The sequence below is a fragment of the Cetorhinus maximus genome, chromosome 16 (genome assembly GCF_964194155.1).
Source record: "Cetorhinus maximus chromosome 16, sCetMax3.hap1.1, whole genome shotgun sequence".
NCBI lineage: Eukaryota > Metazoa > Chordata > Chondrichthyes > Lamniformes > Cetorhinidae > Cetorhinus > Cetorhinus maximus.
The window spans coordinates 63205703-63222895 of NC_135894.1; the positions used below are offsets into that span (position 1 = coordinate 63205703).

Here is a 17193-nt window from a genome sequence, read left to right on the forward strand (position 1 = left end):
GTATATTGAATGGCAGAGCAAGCTCAATGGGCTATATGGTCTTCTATTCCAGTTCCTTATGTTCTTATGGCCCTTCATTTTGGTTTATTAAAAGCTCCTGTGTCATGGGTTCCATGATTGCACACTTTAGGCATTCATGATTTACACATTAAAAACAAAAATGTTTTACAGAGATTAAGTGATGCAATTTTGCTTTCACCTCATGGTGATTGCTTTGTGAACAGCTAGATCAGTAGTTCCTTTTAACTCGTGCTTAATTTCCAGTATTCCTGTATGAATGATAAATTAGCTCTCACTGGTTTTGCATTGCCTGTAGCCCTATTTTTAATGTATTTGTTTTTAAACAGCATTTGAATTCTTTCAAAACTATGAAATGTTTCAGGTAAATTTGAAGACCAGATTCAGCTCCAGCCTCAAGTAGGAACTGGGAATTTGGGGGGGTGTTGGGGGGGAGTGAAATTTCCCTTCAGTCGTCTGTAAATTAAATTCAATGGAAACACCGAGTTAGACCATAAGACCAAAAGACATAGGAGCAGAATTAGGCCATTCGGCCCATCGAATGCTCCGCCATTCAGCGAGATCGTGGCTGATCTGATAATGCTCAACTCCACTTTCCTGCCTTTTCCCCATAACCCTTGATTCCCTTATTAAAAATCTATCCATCTCAGCCTTGAATATACTTAACAACCCAGCCTCTACAGCCCTCTGTGGTAAAGAATTCCACAGATTGACTACCCTCTGAGAGAAGAAATTCCTCCTTAACTCTGTTTTAAATGGGCGCCCCGTTACTCTGAGATTATGCCCTCTGGTCCTTGACTCTCCCACAAGGGGAAACAACTCTCAGCATCTACCCTGTAAAGTCCCCTAAGAATCTTATATGTTTCAATAAGGTTGCCTCTCATTCTTCTAAACTCCAATGAGTACAGACCCAGCCAACTCAACCTCTCCTCATAAGAAAATCCCTCTATCCCTGAGATCAATCTAGTGAACCTTCTCTGGACTGCCTCCAATACCAGTATATCTCTCCTTAGATACGGGGACCAAAACTGTTCACAGTATTCGAGGTGTGGTCTAACTAGTGCCTTGTATTGTTTTAGCAGGACTCCCCTATTTTTATACTCCATTCCCTTTGAACTAAAGGCCAACTTCCATTTGCTTTCCCTATTACCTGCTGAATTTGTATGCTAGCTTTTTGTGACTCATGCACGAGGACTCCCAAATCCCTCTGTGCTGCAGCTTTCTTCAGTCTTTCTCCATTTAAATAATATTCAACTCTTCTATTCTTCCTGCCAATGTGCATAACCTCACATTTTCCCACATTATGTTCCATCTGCCAAGTTTTTGCCCACTCACTTAACCTGTCTATATCCCTCTGTAGACACCTTGTGTCACCCTTATCGCTTGCCTTCCCACCTAGTTTTGTTTCATCTGCAAACTTAGCGATAGTAGATTCATTTCCTGCATCCAAGTCATTAATATATATGGTAAATAATTGTGGCTCCAGCACTGATCCCTGTGGCACTCCACTAGTTACAGGTTGCCATCCTGAAAATGCCCTCCATATCCCATCCCTCTGTCTTCTATTAGTTAGCCAGACCTCGATCAATGTTAGTATACTACCCCCAACACTATGGGCTCTTATCTTATTAAGTAGCCTTACGTGTGGTACTTTATCAAACACCTTTTGGAAATCTAAATATATTACATCTACTGATTCCCCTTTATCTCACTTATTCCCTCCTCAAAGAATTCTAATAAATTTGTCAGGCATGATTTCCCCTTCATGAAGCCATGCTGACTCTGCTTGATTATATTATACATTTCTAAATGCTCTGCTATTACATCCTTTATAATAGACTGTAACATTTTCTCAATGACGGATGTTAAGCTAATTGGCCTATAGTTACCTGTTTTTTTATCTCCTTCACTTTTTGAATAAGGGTGTTACATTGGCAGGTTTCCAATCCTTTGGGACTTGTCCAGAATCGAAGGATTCTTGAAAGATTACCACCAGTGCATCCACTATCTCTGCAGCTGCTTCCTTTAATATCCTAGGATGCAACCCGTGAGGTCCAGGGGATTTATCGGCCTTAAGCCCCATTAGTTTCCCTGGTACTTTTTCTCTAGTGATAGTTATTGTATTTATTTCCACCACCACCCCACCGCCCCCCACTACCCCCACTCCCACCCCTCCCACCCCCCGTTTGCCCCTTGATTATTTATTATTTTTGGAATGCAATTAGTGTCTCTTACCGTGAAGACTGATGTAAAGTATTTATTCAACTCCTCTGCCATTTCCTGGTTCCCATTATTATTTCCCCAGCCTCATTTTATAAGGGGCCTAGATAGACTTTGGCCTCTCTCTTCCTCTTTATATATTTAAAGAAGCTATTACTGTCTGTTTTAATATTACTTGCCAGTTTACCCTCAAAGTTTATTTTCTCCCTCTTAATTTTTTTTTGGTCATCTTTTGTTGGTTATTAAAATTTTCCCAATCCTCTGGCTCACCACTAATCTTTGCCACATTGTATGTTTTTTCTTTCACTTTGATACTATCCTTAACTTCCTTGGTTAACCATGGTTGGTTTATCCCTTTCCTGTAATCCTTCTTCCTCACTGGATATATCTTTGTTGTGAGTCATGAACCATTTTCTTAAATGTCTGCCATTGTTCATCAACCGTCTTTTCTGCTAAACTCCTTTCCCAGTCTACTCCAGCCAACTCTGCCCTCATTCCTTTGTAATTACCCTTATTTAAGTTTAGCACAGTTGTTTCCAAACTAAGTTTCTCACTCTCAAACTGAAATCTAAATTCCACTATGTTATGGTCACTGTTTCCTAGGGGATCTTTTACTCTGAGATCATTTATTAAACCTGCCTCATTACACATTACCAGATCCAAAATAGCCTGATGCCTGGTTCAAACCACAACATATTGGTCTAGGAAACAGTTCCGAATACACTCTATGAATTCTTGCTCGTGGCTACCTCTGCCAATTTGTATTTCCCAATCTACATGAAGATTAAAGTCACCCATGATTAATATACTGCTTTTTTACACGCCCTCATTATCTCCTGATTTATTCTCTGTCCTATAGCATAGCGACTGTTAGGGGGCCTATAGACTACTCCCACCAGTGTCTTCTTCCCCTTGTTATTTCTTACCTCCAGCAATATGGATTCCACATCTTCTGATCCAAGATCATTTCTTGCTATTGTACTTATTCCATCTCGTACTAACAAAGCTACCCCACCACCCTTTCCTTCCTGCCTGCCCTTTCAAAAAGTCACATACCCCTGAATATATAGTTTCCAGTTTTGATCTCCTTGTAACCATGTCTCCATAATGGCTATAAGATCATACCCATTAACCTCTATTTGTGCCATTAATTCATTTATTTTGTTCTGAATACTACATGCATTTAAGTAAAAAGCCATTCATTTTGCCTTTTTACCATTTATCCCCCCTTTGACTCTATTTGCTGCTTTTTTTTTTGTTTGTACACTGTGTCCCTTCCTGTCACTCTGGGCATCATTATCTAAGTAGCTGTCCTGCAAGGCTGCCATGTCCTTTTGCTTTGTAAGCCTACATATCCCCTCTCCAGAATCCTCCCCCCTCTATTTAGTTTAAAGCCCTCTCTACAGCCCTAGTTATTTGATTCGCCAGGACACTGGTCCCAGCACGGTTCAAGTGAAGCCCATCCCACCGGAACAACTCCCTTCTATCCCAGTACTGGTGCCTGTGCCCCATGAACAGAATCTATTCCTCCCACACCAATCTTTGAACCACACATTTAACTCCTTGACTTTATTTGCCCTATGCCAGTTTGCCCGTGGCTCAGGTAGCAATCCCGAGATTTTTACCTTGGAGGTTCTGCTTTTTAATTTAGCTCCTAACTGTTCAAATTCTTTAAGCAGAACCTCCTTTCTAGTCCTATCAATGTCATTGGTAACAACATGGACGACAACAACTGGATCCCTCCCCTCCCACTCCAAGTTCCTCTCCAGCCCCGAGGAGATGCCCTTAACCCTGGCACCGAGCAGGCAACACAGCCTTCGGGACTCACGCTCACGACTGCAGAGAACAGTATCTATCCCCCTAATTATACTGTCCCCTATCACTACTACATTCCCATTTTCTCCCCCACTCGAATGGCTCCCTGTACCATGGTGCCATGGTCAGTTCGCTCATCCTCCCTGCAGTCCCCGCTCTCATCCACACAGTTCGCAAGAACCTTGTAGCTGTTGCACAATTGCGGGAGCTGAGGCTCCTTGAACGCTACCCCCTGGGCCCCCATATCTGCTTCATCTGCAGTTACACACTCCTGTCCCTGGTCACAGACCAAATTCGAATGATCTAACCTGAGAGGTGTGACCGCCTCCTGAAGCAAAGTGTCCAGGTAGCTTTCCCCCTCCCTGATGTGGTGCAACGTCTGCAGCTCAGACTGCAGCTCCTTAACTCGGACCCCAAGTTCCTCAAGCTTCAAACGCTTACTGCAGATGTATTTGCTCTGGATCACCTTGGTGGCCAGCAGCTTCCGCATGCTGCAGCAGCAACACGTCACTTGTCCTGCTGTCACTTTATTATTTAATTTATTAATTAATTACTCTAGTATCCCTGCTCTTTGCACTTTATTGAAATTAATTATTTACACCAGTATCAATCTTATAACAAGCTATTTTTATGAAAGAGAAAATAAAGATTAGAGATCTAAGCACTAACTATAGACCTTAAATCTAAATACTAGAAATGTTCATCAGTCCAACTCACCAATCATCTGCTCTCCATGCTCTTTTTAAATAAAGTCTCCCCGTTCTTTGTTTAAATAAAGTACACATGCTCACCTGTTCTTTGTTTAAATAAAGTCCACATTCTCACCCACTCTCTGTTTAAATAAAGTCCACACACTCTTTGTTTTATATGAAGTTCATGCTCTGGTAGTTCTCTGTAACAGCTGAGAAGATTCCACACTGTGCTGCCTATCATCCTGCACTCGCTTGCCAAACGCTTTCTCTTTGTTGTATTTTTGTGGCTATTACTCCTGGCAGATGTTTGGAGTATTTATTTTAAACTCTGGCTTCGGTCAACAAAATAGACTAAGTGAGGTTTTTACTGTGAAATGCACTGTAGCTTTATTATCAACAAATATTCATTCGAAAAAGTCCAAGGTTAAATAAAAGCTGGTGTAAATTAGTGGGTAGTTTGACATAGTAATCGAGTCTGAAGTAAACATATTTAACTAGCTACTTCCAGAGGGACATCCCAATTGCCCAGATCCTTATCACTGTGTCAGGTTGCAAGCTCAAAAGCAGCTCTCAGGCTCTCCTGGGGCAATTAGGGCTTTAATGCATGACTGCAAACACACTCAGAGACTGAGGACCTGTGATATCACCACTTGGATTGCTCAACTATGGGTTTATGGCAACACAGTGCTTATGTTATTGGGCTAGTAATCCACAGGTTGTGTATCAAACTACTGCAGTTGTTCAAGATGGACCAACACCATCATGGTCTCAGGGGTACTGGGGATGGGAAATAAATGTGACACCCAGATCTTGAATATTATAAGAATATGCAATGTTACACACACTTTGCTACCACAGCAGCAAATAAAGGACAATATGTCCCTCTCCTTTCTTTTGAATGTGCTGATTCAGGTTAAGACACAGTTCCACAGGTGTCAGCAGCTCTCCAGTACCTCAACCAATGGCCATTTTCCACATATGAGCCCAGACAATTAACATACTATTTCACTAAGGTGGCATGGGGTGTCATCAAATTCAATTCTGTCTTTACCCAACACTTACACAGGTACAGGAGTCAGTGAGGAGCAGGAATTGAGATGCTTCCACCTCTGGTGCAGCTCAGATAAGCTAACTTACCAGAGAACAATGATAAAGCTTGAAGTGTTCCTGCTCAACATGGCTCAGCAATTGCATGTGCATCTCCCCACTGAAACTAAACAGTTGCATTTATGTCTGTTCACAGTTGCAGATCAGAATAAAGGTATCAACACAGGGGTCCCTGAATAATACAAATGTCACACATTGATCTGTGTAATCAAAGTTATTTTTACAATGTTCAACTTTTTAAGGACTTCAATACATGCCTTTCATCTTTGGGTTATGGTTTGAAGCCAGCTTATTCCCATCTATCTGCTGGTTGAAGGTGTCTTATTTGAAATTAATTCTGATAGTCTCAATCCAACTCCTGTTCACTGTCATTGGCAATGCTATCAAGCAGCACTTACTCAGCAATAACCTGCACACTGATGCTGCCAGGGCCACTCAGTTCCTGACCTCATTGCAGCCTTGGTTCAAACATGGACAAAAGAACTGAACTCCAGAGGTGAGGTAAGAGTGGCTGCCCTTGACATCAAGGCAGCATTTGACCAAGTGTGGCATCAAGGGGCCCGAGCAAAACTGGAGTCAATGGGAATCGGGGGAGAACTCTCCACTGGTTGGAGTCATACCTAGCACAAAGGAAGACGGTTGTAGTTGTTGGAGGTCAATCATCTCAGTCCCAGGACATCGCTGCAGGAGTTCCTCAGGGTAGTGTCCACGGCCCAACCATCTTCAGCTGCTTCATCAATGTCCGTTCCCTCCACCATATGGTCAGAATTGGGGATGTTCGCTGATGACTGCACAATGTTCAGCACCATTCCCAACTCCTCAGGTACTACAATAGACCATGCCCATATGCAGCAAGACGTGGACAACATCCAGGCTTGGGTTGATAAGTGATAAGTAACATACATGCCACACAGGTGCCAGGCAATGACCATCTCCAACAAGAGAGAATCCAACCATCTCCCCTTGCATTCAATGGCATTACCATTGCTGAATCCCCTGCTATCAACATCCTGGGAGTTACCATTGACTAGAAACTGAACTGGACTAGCCACATAAATACTGTGGCTACAAGAACAGGTCAAAGGCTAGGAATTCTGCGGAGAGTAATTCATCTCCTGAATCCCCAAAGCCTGACCACCATCTACAAGGCACAAGTCAGTAGTGTGATGGAATACTGTCTATTTGCCTGAATGAGTGCAGCTCCAACAGTACTCAAGAAGCTCAACACCATCCAGGACAAAGCAGCCCCCTTGATCTACACTCCATCCACCACATTAAACAGTCACTCCCTCTACCACTGACGCACAATGTCAGAAATGTGTGCCACCTACAAGATGTTTTGCAACAACTCACTAAGGCTCCTTCAACAGCACCTTCCAAACCCGTGATCTCTAGCACCTAGAAGGACAAGGGCAGCAGATACATGGCAACACCATCACCTGGAAATTCCCCTCCAAGCCACTCACCATCCTGACTTGGAAGTATATCACTGTACCTTCACTGTCGCTGGGTCAAAACCTGGAACTCCCTTCCTAACAACACTGTGGGTGTACCTCCACCACAGGGACTGCAACGGTTCAAGAGGTGGATCACCACCACCTTCTCAAGGGCAACTGGGGATGGGCAATAAATGCTGGCCCAGCCAGCGAAGCCCACGTCCTGAGAAAGAATAAATATTTTTAAAAATTAACACAATCCTATTTTGCTCTAATTTGCAAATTACTTTGTACAGGTTCAGTGTCTCAAAACCGGCAACCCCGGGACCCGGGGCGTGCCAGATTTCAGACCTTACCGCATTTTGGGTTGGGCGGTTCAGGCCGTGGGTGGTTCAAGTCAAGTCAGGTTGGGTGGGATCAAGGGTCACATGGAGCGCAGGAATAGAGCAATACGCAAATGATGAAATAGATAACTAACCTGGCGCCACACTGTGCCAATACAGCGCCTAGCCAAATTGCCCAGGTAAGCTAATTTTTTACTCAATTAAAATTCATGCGTGGCATATTGTAAAAATATCCAGCTTTTGAACAACTCCAGTTTTTGGACTGCCAAATTTGAGACACTGTACCTGTAATCTCATTCATGAAGGTCACAGTTCATCTAGTATGTGAAATGTACCATTTGTACTGGTCCGTTAGGGAGTTTTAGTCTGAGGTTTGGTTGAGGGACATGGTTGGGTCCCGTGTATTAGCTTCAAGTTGATGCTAGGATCTTAAAATGGGAAAATATTTCATTTACCAGTTCTGACCTTTTTAAGAATCACAAAATTCACCAATACAGAGATGGGCTTTGCACTGACAATTAATGAAGTTCAGAACGGAGATGAGTCCTTGCAGTCTCAATATGAATTCCAGTGTGCACAAGTCAAAGATAGTGTGGAATCGTCCCAGATTTACACTAAGTGCGGTAGCAGTGGGAAAAAGGACATTTTACCCACCAGCCGCAATGGTGAATTTTCACGCCATAGTGTCCCATTCCCAGCACATCATGCCTCATTAATAATGCATTCCCGGGAAACACATCGGATCTCTGGTGGGTCGGCCTGTGATTTGCCTGTCCCACCGTCACCTCAGGCCTTCAGTAACCCAGACACTATATTTAAAGGGCGCCCTGCAGGGAACTAGCACTCTTCAAGGGATAGGAATCTGCTGGGAACTGATGGCTGCCAAAGGGAGGAAACACGGTGCCCCCAAGTTTAGTGATGCCTTCCTCAGGTGCCTACTGGATGCAGTGGAGGTCTGCCGTGAAGTCCCCTACCTCCGCTCTGGGTGACAACCAGCAAGCAAGGTCACCAATCCAGCTTGGGAGGTGGTGGCAGCGGTCATCAGCGCCAATGCCCTGCAAAAGGGGACAGTCACCCAGTGCCGAAAGAGGATGAGTGGTCTCATCCATTCCACCAGGGTAAGTCACTCTTCCCATCACTCTCAACTCACACACTTACAAACCCATCACATATCCACAGGGATCTCACTTACTGCCAGTTCAAGGGACATCACCATTCATTCTCTCACACACACTTTCATCTGCCCTGCAGATCATGTCTTCATCCCAACCATGGGATTACTCACCACCCACACATGCCAAGCATCCTTCCCATCTGGTCCGGCAGGCGTCCTCTCGCCATCTGTCTTCATGTAGGACAAGCTGGCACATCACAAAAGGGAGGTCGCAGACTGGAGGAGGAATGCCCAACATCAAGGTCCTCATGAACTTTGAAGATAGAGCCATCCAGCTGGCCAGTGAAGATCTGGACCATTCTTGTGCTGACGGTGAGGTCGGTGGTGCTCAGCCAAGTGAGGATCCAGTGGTGGAACATCCAACAGACACCATGCTGTGAGTCAGTTCTGCAGTCCCCTGCCATGTACTGATCATCTCTCTTTGCTTTCACAGGCACATCTGGGAAGCAGCTGAGGGGGTCCATGAGCCAGGTCCTCGACTCAAGCCCCAAAGACACCTCAGAAGAATTAGCTGATGACACCCTAATTGAAACCCGTCACAATGCTCATCCACACCCTCCACCAGCGCAATGACATACATCTCGGTTGGACCTAGTTCTAGAGTAGCCTGGCGGTCACAATCTGGTGAGCACATAGCACTGTCTGATCCACAGCAGGCGGTGGAAGGAACTTTCCAGGTGTCCGGCACACGGAGGGCTGCTAGAGGCTAGAAATCTGCTGAATCCAAGTCAGATGACGAGCCTCTGGACTCGGTCATACCTCAGTTGCTGGAGCTGCAAAGGCAAGCTCGGGAACATCAGGAAGGGGTGTCTGCTGCACTCCCCAGATTGCAAGACACAATGGAGGAGTCTGTCTGCCTTGAGTCTGAGGTGATAGCATTGGCAAGCCAACGCAACAAGGTCAAAACTGGTTGTATGGTGGCCGCCATGGAGACCTTTGTCTAAGACATCAGTCCTGCGCTGCTGTGCGGGCTGAACTCCATCTCTGACGCCATAGTTGGCCTCCAACAGTGTCAACTCAAGAGGGGTGCGGGGCAGCTCGATCTCACTGCAGCTACCCCTGCTCCTCAAGGAGTCAGCCAGGGGCCCTCAGGCAGCTATAGGGAGGAGGATCAGCAGATGCACACCCCGGAGCCATCCATCCAGGTGTCTCCGGGAGTGTCCGACCCATCTGAATCCCCTCTTCCTGTGGCCCCAGCAGCTCCAGCTCCACAGGCCAAGGAGGGCTCCAGTACCACACAGCAGGACCCCGAAAGCAGGCCAGGGCCTTCGAGGTCTTGGCCCTCCAGAAGACACCTGCCAAGGTCATCACAGACAGGCCGTCACAGTCAGCAGGCTCCCTTCATGTTCACTGTGGATGGCGGAGGGAGCACCGAGACATAGCGACAGGGTTAGGAAGGTTAAGAAGATGTATTTGCATAGCCTGGGCACGGGTGTTAATCACTTGTACATAATGTTCACTATGGTAAACAAACTCTCAAGAGTGTCTCCTTGCCCATGGCTCCTTGTTCTAATGAGCAGTGTTCGTGTCACTCAGATGTGAAACCTTGGTTCCTGCACAAGATAAAGGCAGATGTCTCAATCCAGGGCCTCTTCCCTGTACAGAGTGTAACCTTCAGGCCAAAGTGATGGCCCAGCTTCACACTCACTGGACACATTAGTGATGCCTGCACCTTGATGGTGCTTGTCATTGCTGCCAGAATGTCGTGGGCAGGTGTCACAGAGTTCCGTCATTCTCTGTGCGCTCTCAGCACCTTTGAGGTGGGGCTGGCCCCCATCACTATAGCATCTGTGAACGGTAACTCTTTGTTCCTGAAGGGGACAGGTGCTGAAGGCTGACAAAGGATCAGGTGCATTTAAAGTTTCACAGCTGTGTCTCCATGATAGGACCCTGATCACAGAGTGCAAGCAAGCTGCCCTCAGCCAGACAGCAGTCAGACATTCACAGAGGCTATGTGAAGATCTATGGAGTGTCCTCACTGCATGTCATCATCCTCCTGGAATCTAGTCACTATTTAGGCCTCCGCTGCATCTCAATGACATGAGCCTGAGCACTGAGGGTATGTGCGCTGCCATCAGCCACACAGGAGTCAAACATTCACAGATGCAGGGTGAGGATGGCAGGACTGTCCTCACTGCATCTCTTCATCATCCTCCATGAATCTTGTGGCTATGAGGGGTTCCTGAGCATGCCTGCCTTGCCTGGCCGGTGTGGTGGCCTCATCGCTAGCATCCTCACATTCGGGGACCTCATCATCATTATCACATCCCCTTCGACATCCTCCTCTTTGGAGATGTGCTGCTTTTCCATGTCCTCCTGGGCCAGGTCCTCCTCCTGTTGCATCGCCAGGTTCTGGAGCGCAGAGCAAGCGGTGATGATGCATGACACCCTCTGGGGACTGTATTACAATGCTCTACCAGATCTGGCAAGGCACTGGAACCTCATTTTCAAAATGCCTATCGTTTGCTCCACCAAAGTCTGGGTTGCAGCAGGAGCCTCATTACACCATCACTCTGCTGCAGCCTGAGGCCGCCACATGGGCATCATCAACCACATCCTCTGTGGGTAGCCCTTGTCTCCGAGGAGCCAATCCTGCAGCCTGTCTGGATCCTGGAAGACGTCAGGGATCTGAGACCTGCTAAGGATGTAGGAGTTGTGGGTGTTCCCTGGGAATCGTGCACAGACTTATAGGATGTGTTTGTGGCGGTCACACACCAGCTGAACATTCAGCGTGTGGAAGCTCTTGTGGTCGACGTAGCTGACTGCCCGTTGCCATGGAGATCTGAGCACCATGTGAGCGCAGTCGACGGTGACCTTTACCTGTGGAAAATCTGAGATCTGCGCAAATCCCAGTGCTCTTGCTTCCTGGCTTTCCTGACCCCGGGCGAAATCATCAAACCCCCGTGCCTTCACGACAATGGCATCTGTGACCTCCTGGATACACTTGTGTGTGGAGGCTTGTGAGATTCTGCACAGGTCACCTGTGGAGCCCTGGAAGGAGCCACTGGTGTAAAAATTGAGCACCACTGTCACCTTCACAGCCACTGGCAGTGGATGTCCTCCTTATCCCCAAGGCACCAAATCCTGCAGCAGATGGCAATGTGACCAACCAGTTCCCTTGACATACACAATCTTCGGCGACACTGGTTCTCAGTCATCTGCAGGAATGACAGGCTCCATCTGTAGACCCTGGGTCTGGTGAGGCACCTACAAATGATGGCTTTCTGTGGATCTTCAGCTGCATCCACAGCAGGCCCTGCCGCCCCTTCATCTTGAGGGAGGTGCTCCTCGCTTTGCCGAGCCAAGCGCCTCCGCCGCTATCTTCTTCTTCTTCTCTGGTCTCTGTAAGCCATGAGGCTCCATGATCCTGATGTTCTCCTCCTGCAGGATCAAAGAGAGAGACGCATGGGTTAGCATGGGTGTACTAAGAATCTCTCTTGGTTAAAGTCTGAAGGCCCCTTTACACATGCAGGAGAGTGCTGGCCACCACTTGGATGGCCAATGTGCTCATTGGCTGTAAAAAACCCCACCCACCTCCTCCCCACTCCACTTCACCAATTAGCGGCAGCTTCAGCCACTGGACTGCATGCTGTAATCTCAGCTCAGGCACAGGCATCCTCCTAACCCGCACTGTAAGGCTGCACTTGAACCATGATGGATACTGGCCCAGACCTTACTAAAGACATTGCAAGGGGCTGTGAGTGCCTCCACCAGTGACTGAGTTGTGGCCACCTTTCGCAAGGGGATTGCAGCTGAACGGTCTCAGCAGTGGAAGAATGCTCACTTTTGACAAGCTTTTCCAAGTGTGTGGCTGCTTCCCTCGTCCCCTGTCCCCCCACCCCCACACCCGCCTCCTCCACCATGTGCTTGAGTATTTCCTTCAATCTGTTTACCGTCACCACCCCACCCCGCCCCAGCCTGATTGCACTGGAGCCCTTGCCCCCAGCACCACACTGAAGGCCAGCCAGGGAAAAGCGACCTGCTTGTGTCCCCGCCGGATGCGCAGCGCCTCTTCCTTGATGTGCTATGGGCGGTGCTCGCGCGCGCTGCACAAGGTTGTGGGCACTCACCTCCGAGTTCCGCTCGGAGTTCAGGCTGACAGGTGCACGTCTTTTAAAGGCCATTTGGATGGACTCCTGCGCTGAATTCAATATTCACGTTTAAGAACATTGAGTTCAAAGTTCGGTTCTATTTTGATGGTCGAAGTTTTGAAATGCCTGAATTTAAACATCCCTGAACCCAGAACTGAGCTTTGTATTTCAAACTAACCTACCCAGGTCTTAGCATTAGAACCTGCAATGCATTTTCCAATGCTCCGAGATACAGCACCCGGATTTTGTGTGATTGTTGATGTTTTGTATCTTACCAGAATCCAAATAAAACAGGATATGTTCGGCTTGAAAATATCCTTAAATACTTATGATTCAACGTATGCAGGAAAGCAATTTGGAGATCATTCTCGGTCAGTGTAATAGCCTTACTGGCACATTCAATGAGACATTGTTCTTTTAGGAGATCATAGATTTGGAAAATGAAATAAACGAGGATATGATAGGGAAGCCCAGCAAAACCCTTGAGAAATCCTTGGTGTGATTTTTCTCCTACCTAGAAGTGCAATAAGATGGACCAATGCCCTTTCGCAGGCTACCTTGAAATACCTATGCAGCTTTTGTAGGCAATGTGACCAATATTCCTGCTGGCTACAGCATCGCTTTGTAAATGTTAATGACTGAAAATACCTGCACAATCCAAACAAAATGGCCTGTCATGTTCGATAATTCAAAATGTGGTTAATGGTAAACCCTAAAATTGAATGAGTAAAGAAAGAAAAGTAAGAGGTTTCATTATTATAATATGTTTACACGGCTTCAGGAGATTCCAAAGCACTTTACGGCCAATGATGTACATTTAAAGTGTAATCAGTGTTGTAATTCATCTTATTTTGTCCTCCTTGTGGTACAGTGACAGTGTCTCTGTCTCTGAGCTAGAAGCTCTGGGTTCAAGACCCACTCCAAGACTTAATGTCCAAGGAAGGTGTGTACATAAAAAGGCTGTAAATTGTTATAGACTTGATTTTCCAGACAGGTTTCTCATAAGAAACAGTGAACTTTATTTACAGGGCTTCAGCAGCAGTTACATGCTTCCATCAAGATCCACAATGAAACACAAACTCCATCCCTAAGGTTCCCTGTGCTTCGGACTGATTCGTTCACACTGTTGCATGAAACTACAGCGTACAACAAATCTTAAAGCTACAGTCACTACATTCCTTAAAGCTACAGTTACTACTTTCCTTTTAACGTCTCTTTTGTTTCACTCAGCTGACTCTTCAGCTCTTCTTTCTCCTTGTATCTTTTGGTTTCCGCCTGGAACCTTGACCATTGCTGTGTCTTCTCTGCCGACTGGTTCTTCAGTTTGTTCAGAGTGATGTTAAATTCATTCTGCTTCTCTTCGTGATTTTACAGATGTACAAACTTTGACCTGAGGGATCCTTGTAGTGTGTGAAGGTCTTTCAACAGGTTTTCCTTTTCTTTCCTACTGAGCTGCCTCCTGTATATTGTTTAAATTTTCGGGTAGCAGGGACTGCCTCCCACTTTGCGGCTAACTCCCTGATTTTCAAGCCATGCCTGGCGGACTGTTCCCAGCCCAACTGGGAAATGGCGCCATTTTGTAAATCCTGCAAGGCCTGCAAATCCTGCTCGGCACTTTCTATCACGAGCGCTATTTCCAATATTCTTTTGAAATCAACATTTACTTCAGCTAATAACCGATAGCATCATCGTGCTCACCGCAGACCAAAGGATCCCTTAACATCTCATTTAGGGTCTCCCCGAAGTCACAATGTTCAGATAGTTGTTGCAACTTCGCTATGTATGTTGCTAAGGTCTCCCCCGGGGCTCTTACCCTCAAATTAAATTTGAACCTCTGCATGATTATGGAGGGTTTGGGTTAAAAATTACCCTTTCCAAGGTATACCAATTCACTGAAGGTCTTCGAATTGGGGGCGTTCGGAGCTGTCAAGCTATGAATTAAATTATAAGTTTTACTCCCACAGATGCTTAGGAGAATTGCTTTCCTTTTTTTCCTCCGCCATTATTTAGTTTACTTGGAAAAAGAAACCAAGGTGTTCTATATATTGACTCCAATCCTTTGTGGATGAGTCGAAGGATTCGATCCTGTCAGAAAGTGGTATACCTGGTGAGTATATTTTCCCTTTCCTCTGTTTAAAACAAGATACCCACATTCACTAGGCGAGGGGCAGCACTGGAACCAATTTATCCTCGTCACCAGTTCTTATAGATTTGATTTTCCAGACAGGTTTCTCATAAGAAACAGTGAACTTTATTTACGGGCTTCAGCAGCAGTTATAAGCTTCCATCAAGAACCACAACTAGACAAAAACTCCACCCCTAAGGTTCCCCGCACTTCAGGCTGATTTGTTCACACTGTCATGTGATACTACACAGTACAATAAGTCTTAAAGCTACAGTCACTACATTCTTTAAAGCTACCATTACTATATAAATCCTTCCATCATGTGCCAGGCAGCCAGCAGGAATAGGAGAGATTCCTGGTCAGCCATGCGATGGAAAGAAATTGAAATCTCTACTATCACTATCCAAAGCTCCAGGCTACAACATGTTTGTAAAAGTGCATGTTGCCGCAGCAACCTGGACTCCTTGGTTGACTGGACAGCTGGTGTGGATTGGTGCCAACAGCATGGAGTTTGATCCTTGTTCTGGTTTGGGTGGATTCGGGACCTGCCTCCTAGTCTGACCCACGGTGGAGATCGTGGTACTGTGTGTTGGACCTGCCTTCAGCCAGAGAACTCAAGAAGAAGATTGCTCCTGTAACTCTCGGGTCATGTTTCTGTATCACTGTCAATGCCTGATAATTTGTAGTAGTTTTGTATTTGCGCCAGGAAAATTTGAATGAAATAATTTGAATTAAGCAACATAACTAACATAAAAACAAAATTAGAGCTCAAACCAAGACTGATTGATCAGGTGATTTGAGTTTAGTAACTTTGAAGAGAAATGGACTGAAGACACTTCTCCAGAATCTTCTATCTGTTAATCAATGTATTTTTCTTAAATTGTTTTCAGGTATTGTGATGATTCTCTGCCAATTGACAGACGCCGTAACAAAGTTTCAAGCCATGCTACCCTTCCTTAAACATTATTTTTAAAAAACTAACTTGTCCTACTAAGTTATTCTGTGTTTTCTTTTAAATTATTAAAAATAGTGTGCAGCTGATTATCTTCAGCCTTTTCCTTGGGCGACTTTTTCTTCAAAATTGAACACTGGGCACAAGTTTGACAAGAATGGAATGTTTTTTCCCAAGGATTGAAACTCAGCCTCCATGCTGCTGGGGTGCCTGTTTTGAACCTTACTCTACCATGAGACGAGCAGGGAGTACAACATTTTTGCTGCTGAAATTTGATTAAGCATAACCTACAATCAGTTACTGAGTGATATATTACCATTCAGAATGTTGCTCATTTCTGTCCTGTGAGATTGTATCATTTGGGCTGAAAGATATCTCTCAGCCCTTCACCACATGTTGGCATCAAAAAATAATTAAATCCGCAATTCAATTGAAAGAAAAGCCATCTTCGAAGTCACTTTTGGTCAAATAATGTTCAGCTGTCCAGCTTATAATTACATCATTGATGCACAATTGTAGGCGTATTGTGCCAAAAAGGACAGAATTGCTTTTGATGAGTTGAGTAATCTGCTGCTATCAATCAGGATTTCAAATGTCTTTGACATATTGCCTGTCAATTTGGACACAGTGGAAGCATTATGTTAATGAGGAGACATGAATTTTAATATACTGATTTTGCTGAGATTTTACCACTGATAAATATTATGTTGTACATGTTAACCTCAGTAAGTATAGAATGAAAAGCATTGAAGTGGCAGAGGGAGACTTAGACAAGGACTTGTAGGCTCGTCACTCTTAATGGCTTGGCAATGACATGAGGCAACTAAGAAAGGAAATAAAAGAATGGAATATACAACAAGACAGTAGAATGCGGGTCTCAGCAAATTATGTAAAACGCTGGCCACAGCACATTTAGAGTATTATGTTCAATTCTGCAAACATTGCAAAAAACATATACGTGTGTTAGAGAGGGTGCAGAGACAATCAGTATGACTGATCCTCTAGAAAGAAAGGTAAAGGAATACCTCAGTGAGGTATATAAAATATTAAATGGCTTGGCTAGAGTATGCTCAGAATATTACTTTAAGCCAGAAAAAGCAAAAGTGAAGGACATAAATTTAAATTAGTGTGGAATTGTTTTACACCAAGGTTTCTTTACTCAAAGAGGAATAAATGCTCGGAATAATGTGTCAAACCAGATACTGGGGGAAAACCATTA

General features: G+C 45.2%; 1 protein-coding gene across 3 annotated transcripts in view; it reads left to right on the plus strand.

The window, feature by feature from the left end:
• Nucleotides 1-16063, plus strand: part of LOC144691958 (galactosylgalactosylxylosylprotein 3-beta-glucuronosyltransferase 1-like) — a 161251-nt gene extending 145188 nt beyond the window's left edge. For all 3 annotated transcript variants that reach the window (XM_078560527.1, XM_078560525.1, XM_078560526.1), the window contains one exon: nucleotides 15913-16063. The gene's annotated coding sequence lies outside the window, so the exon portion shown is untranslated. The remainder of the gene's footprint in view (nucleotides 1-15912) is intronic.
• Nucleotides 16064-17193: the final 1130 nt, after the last annotated feature.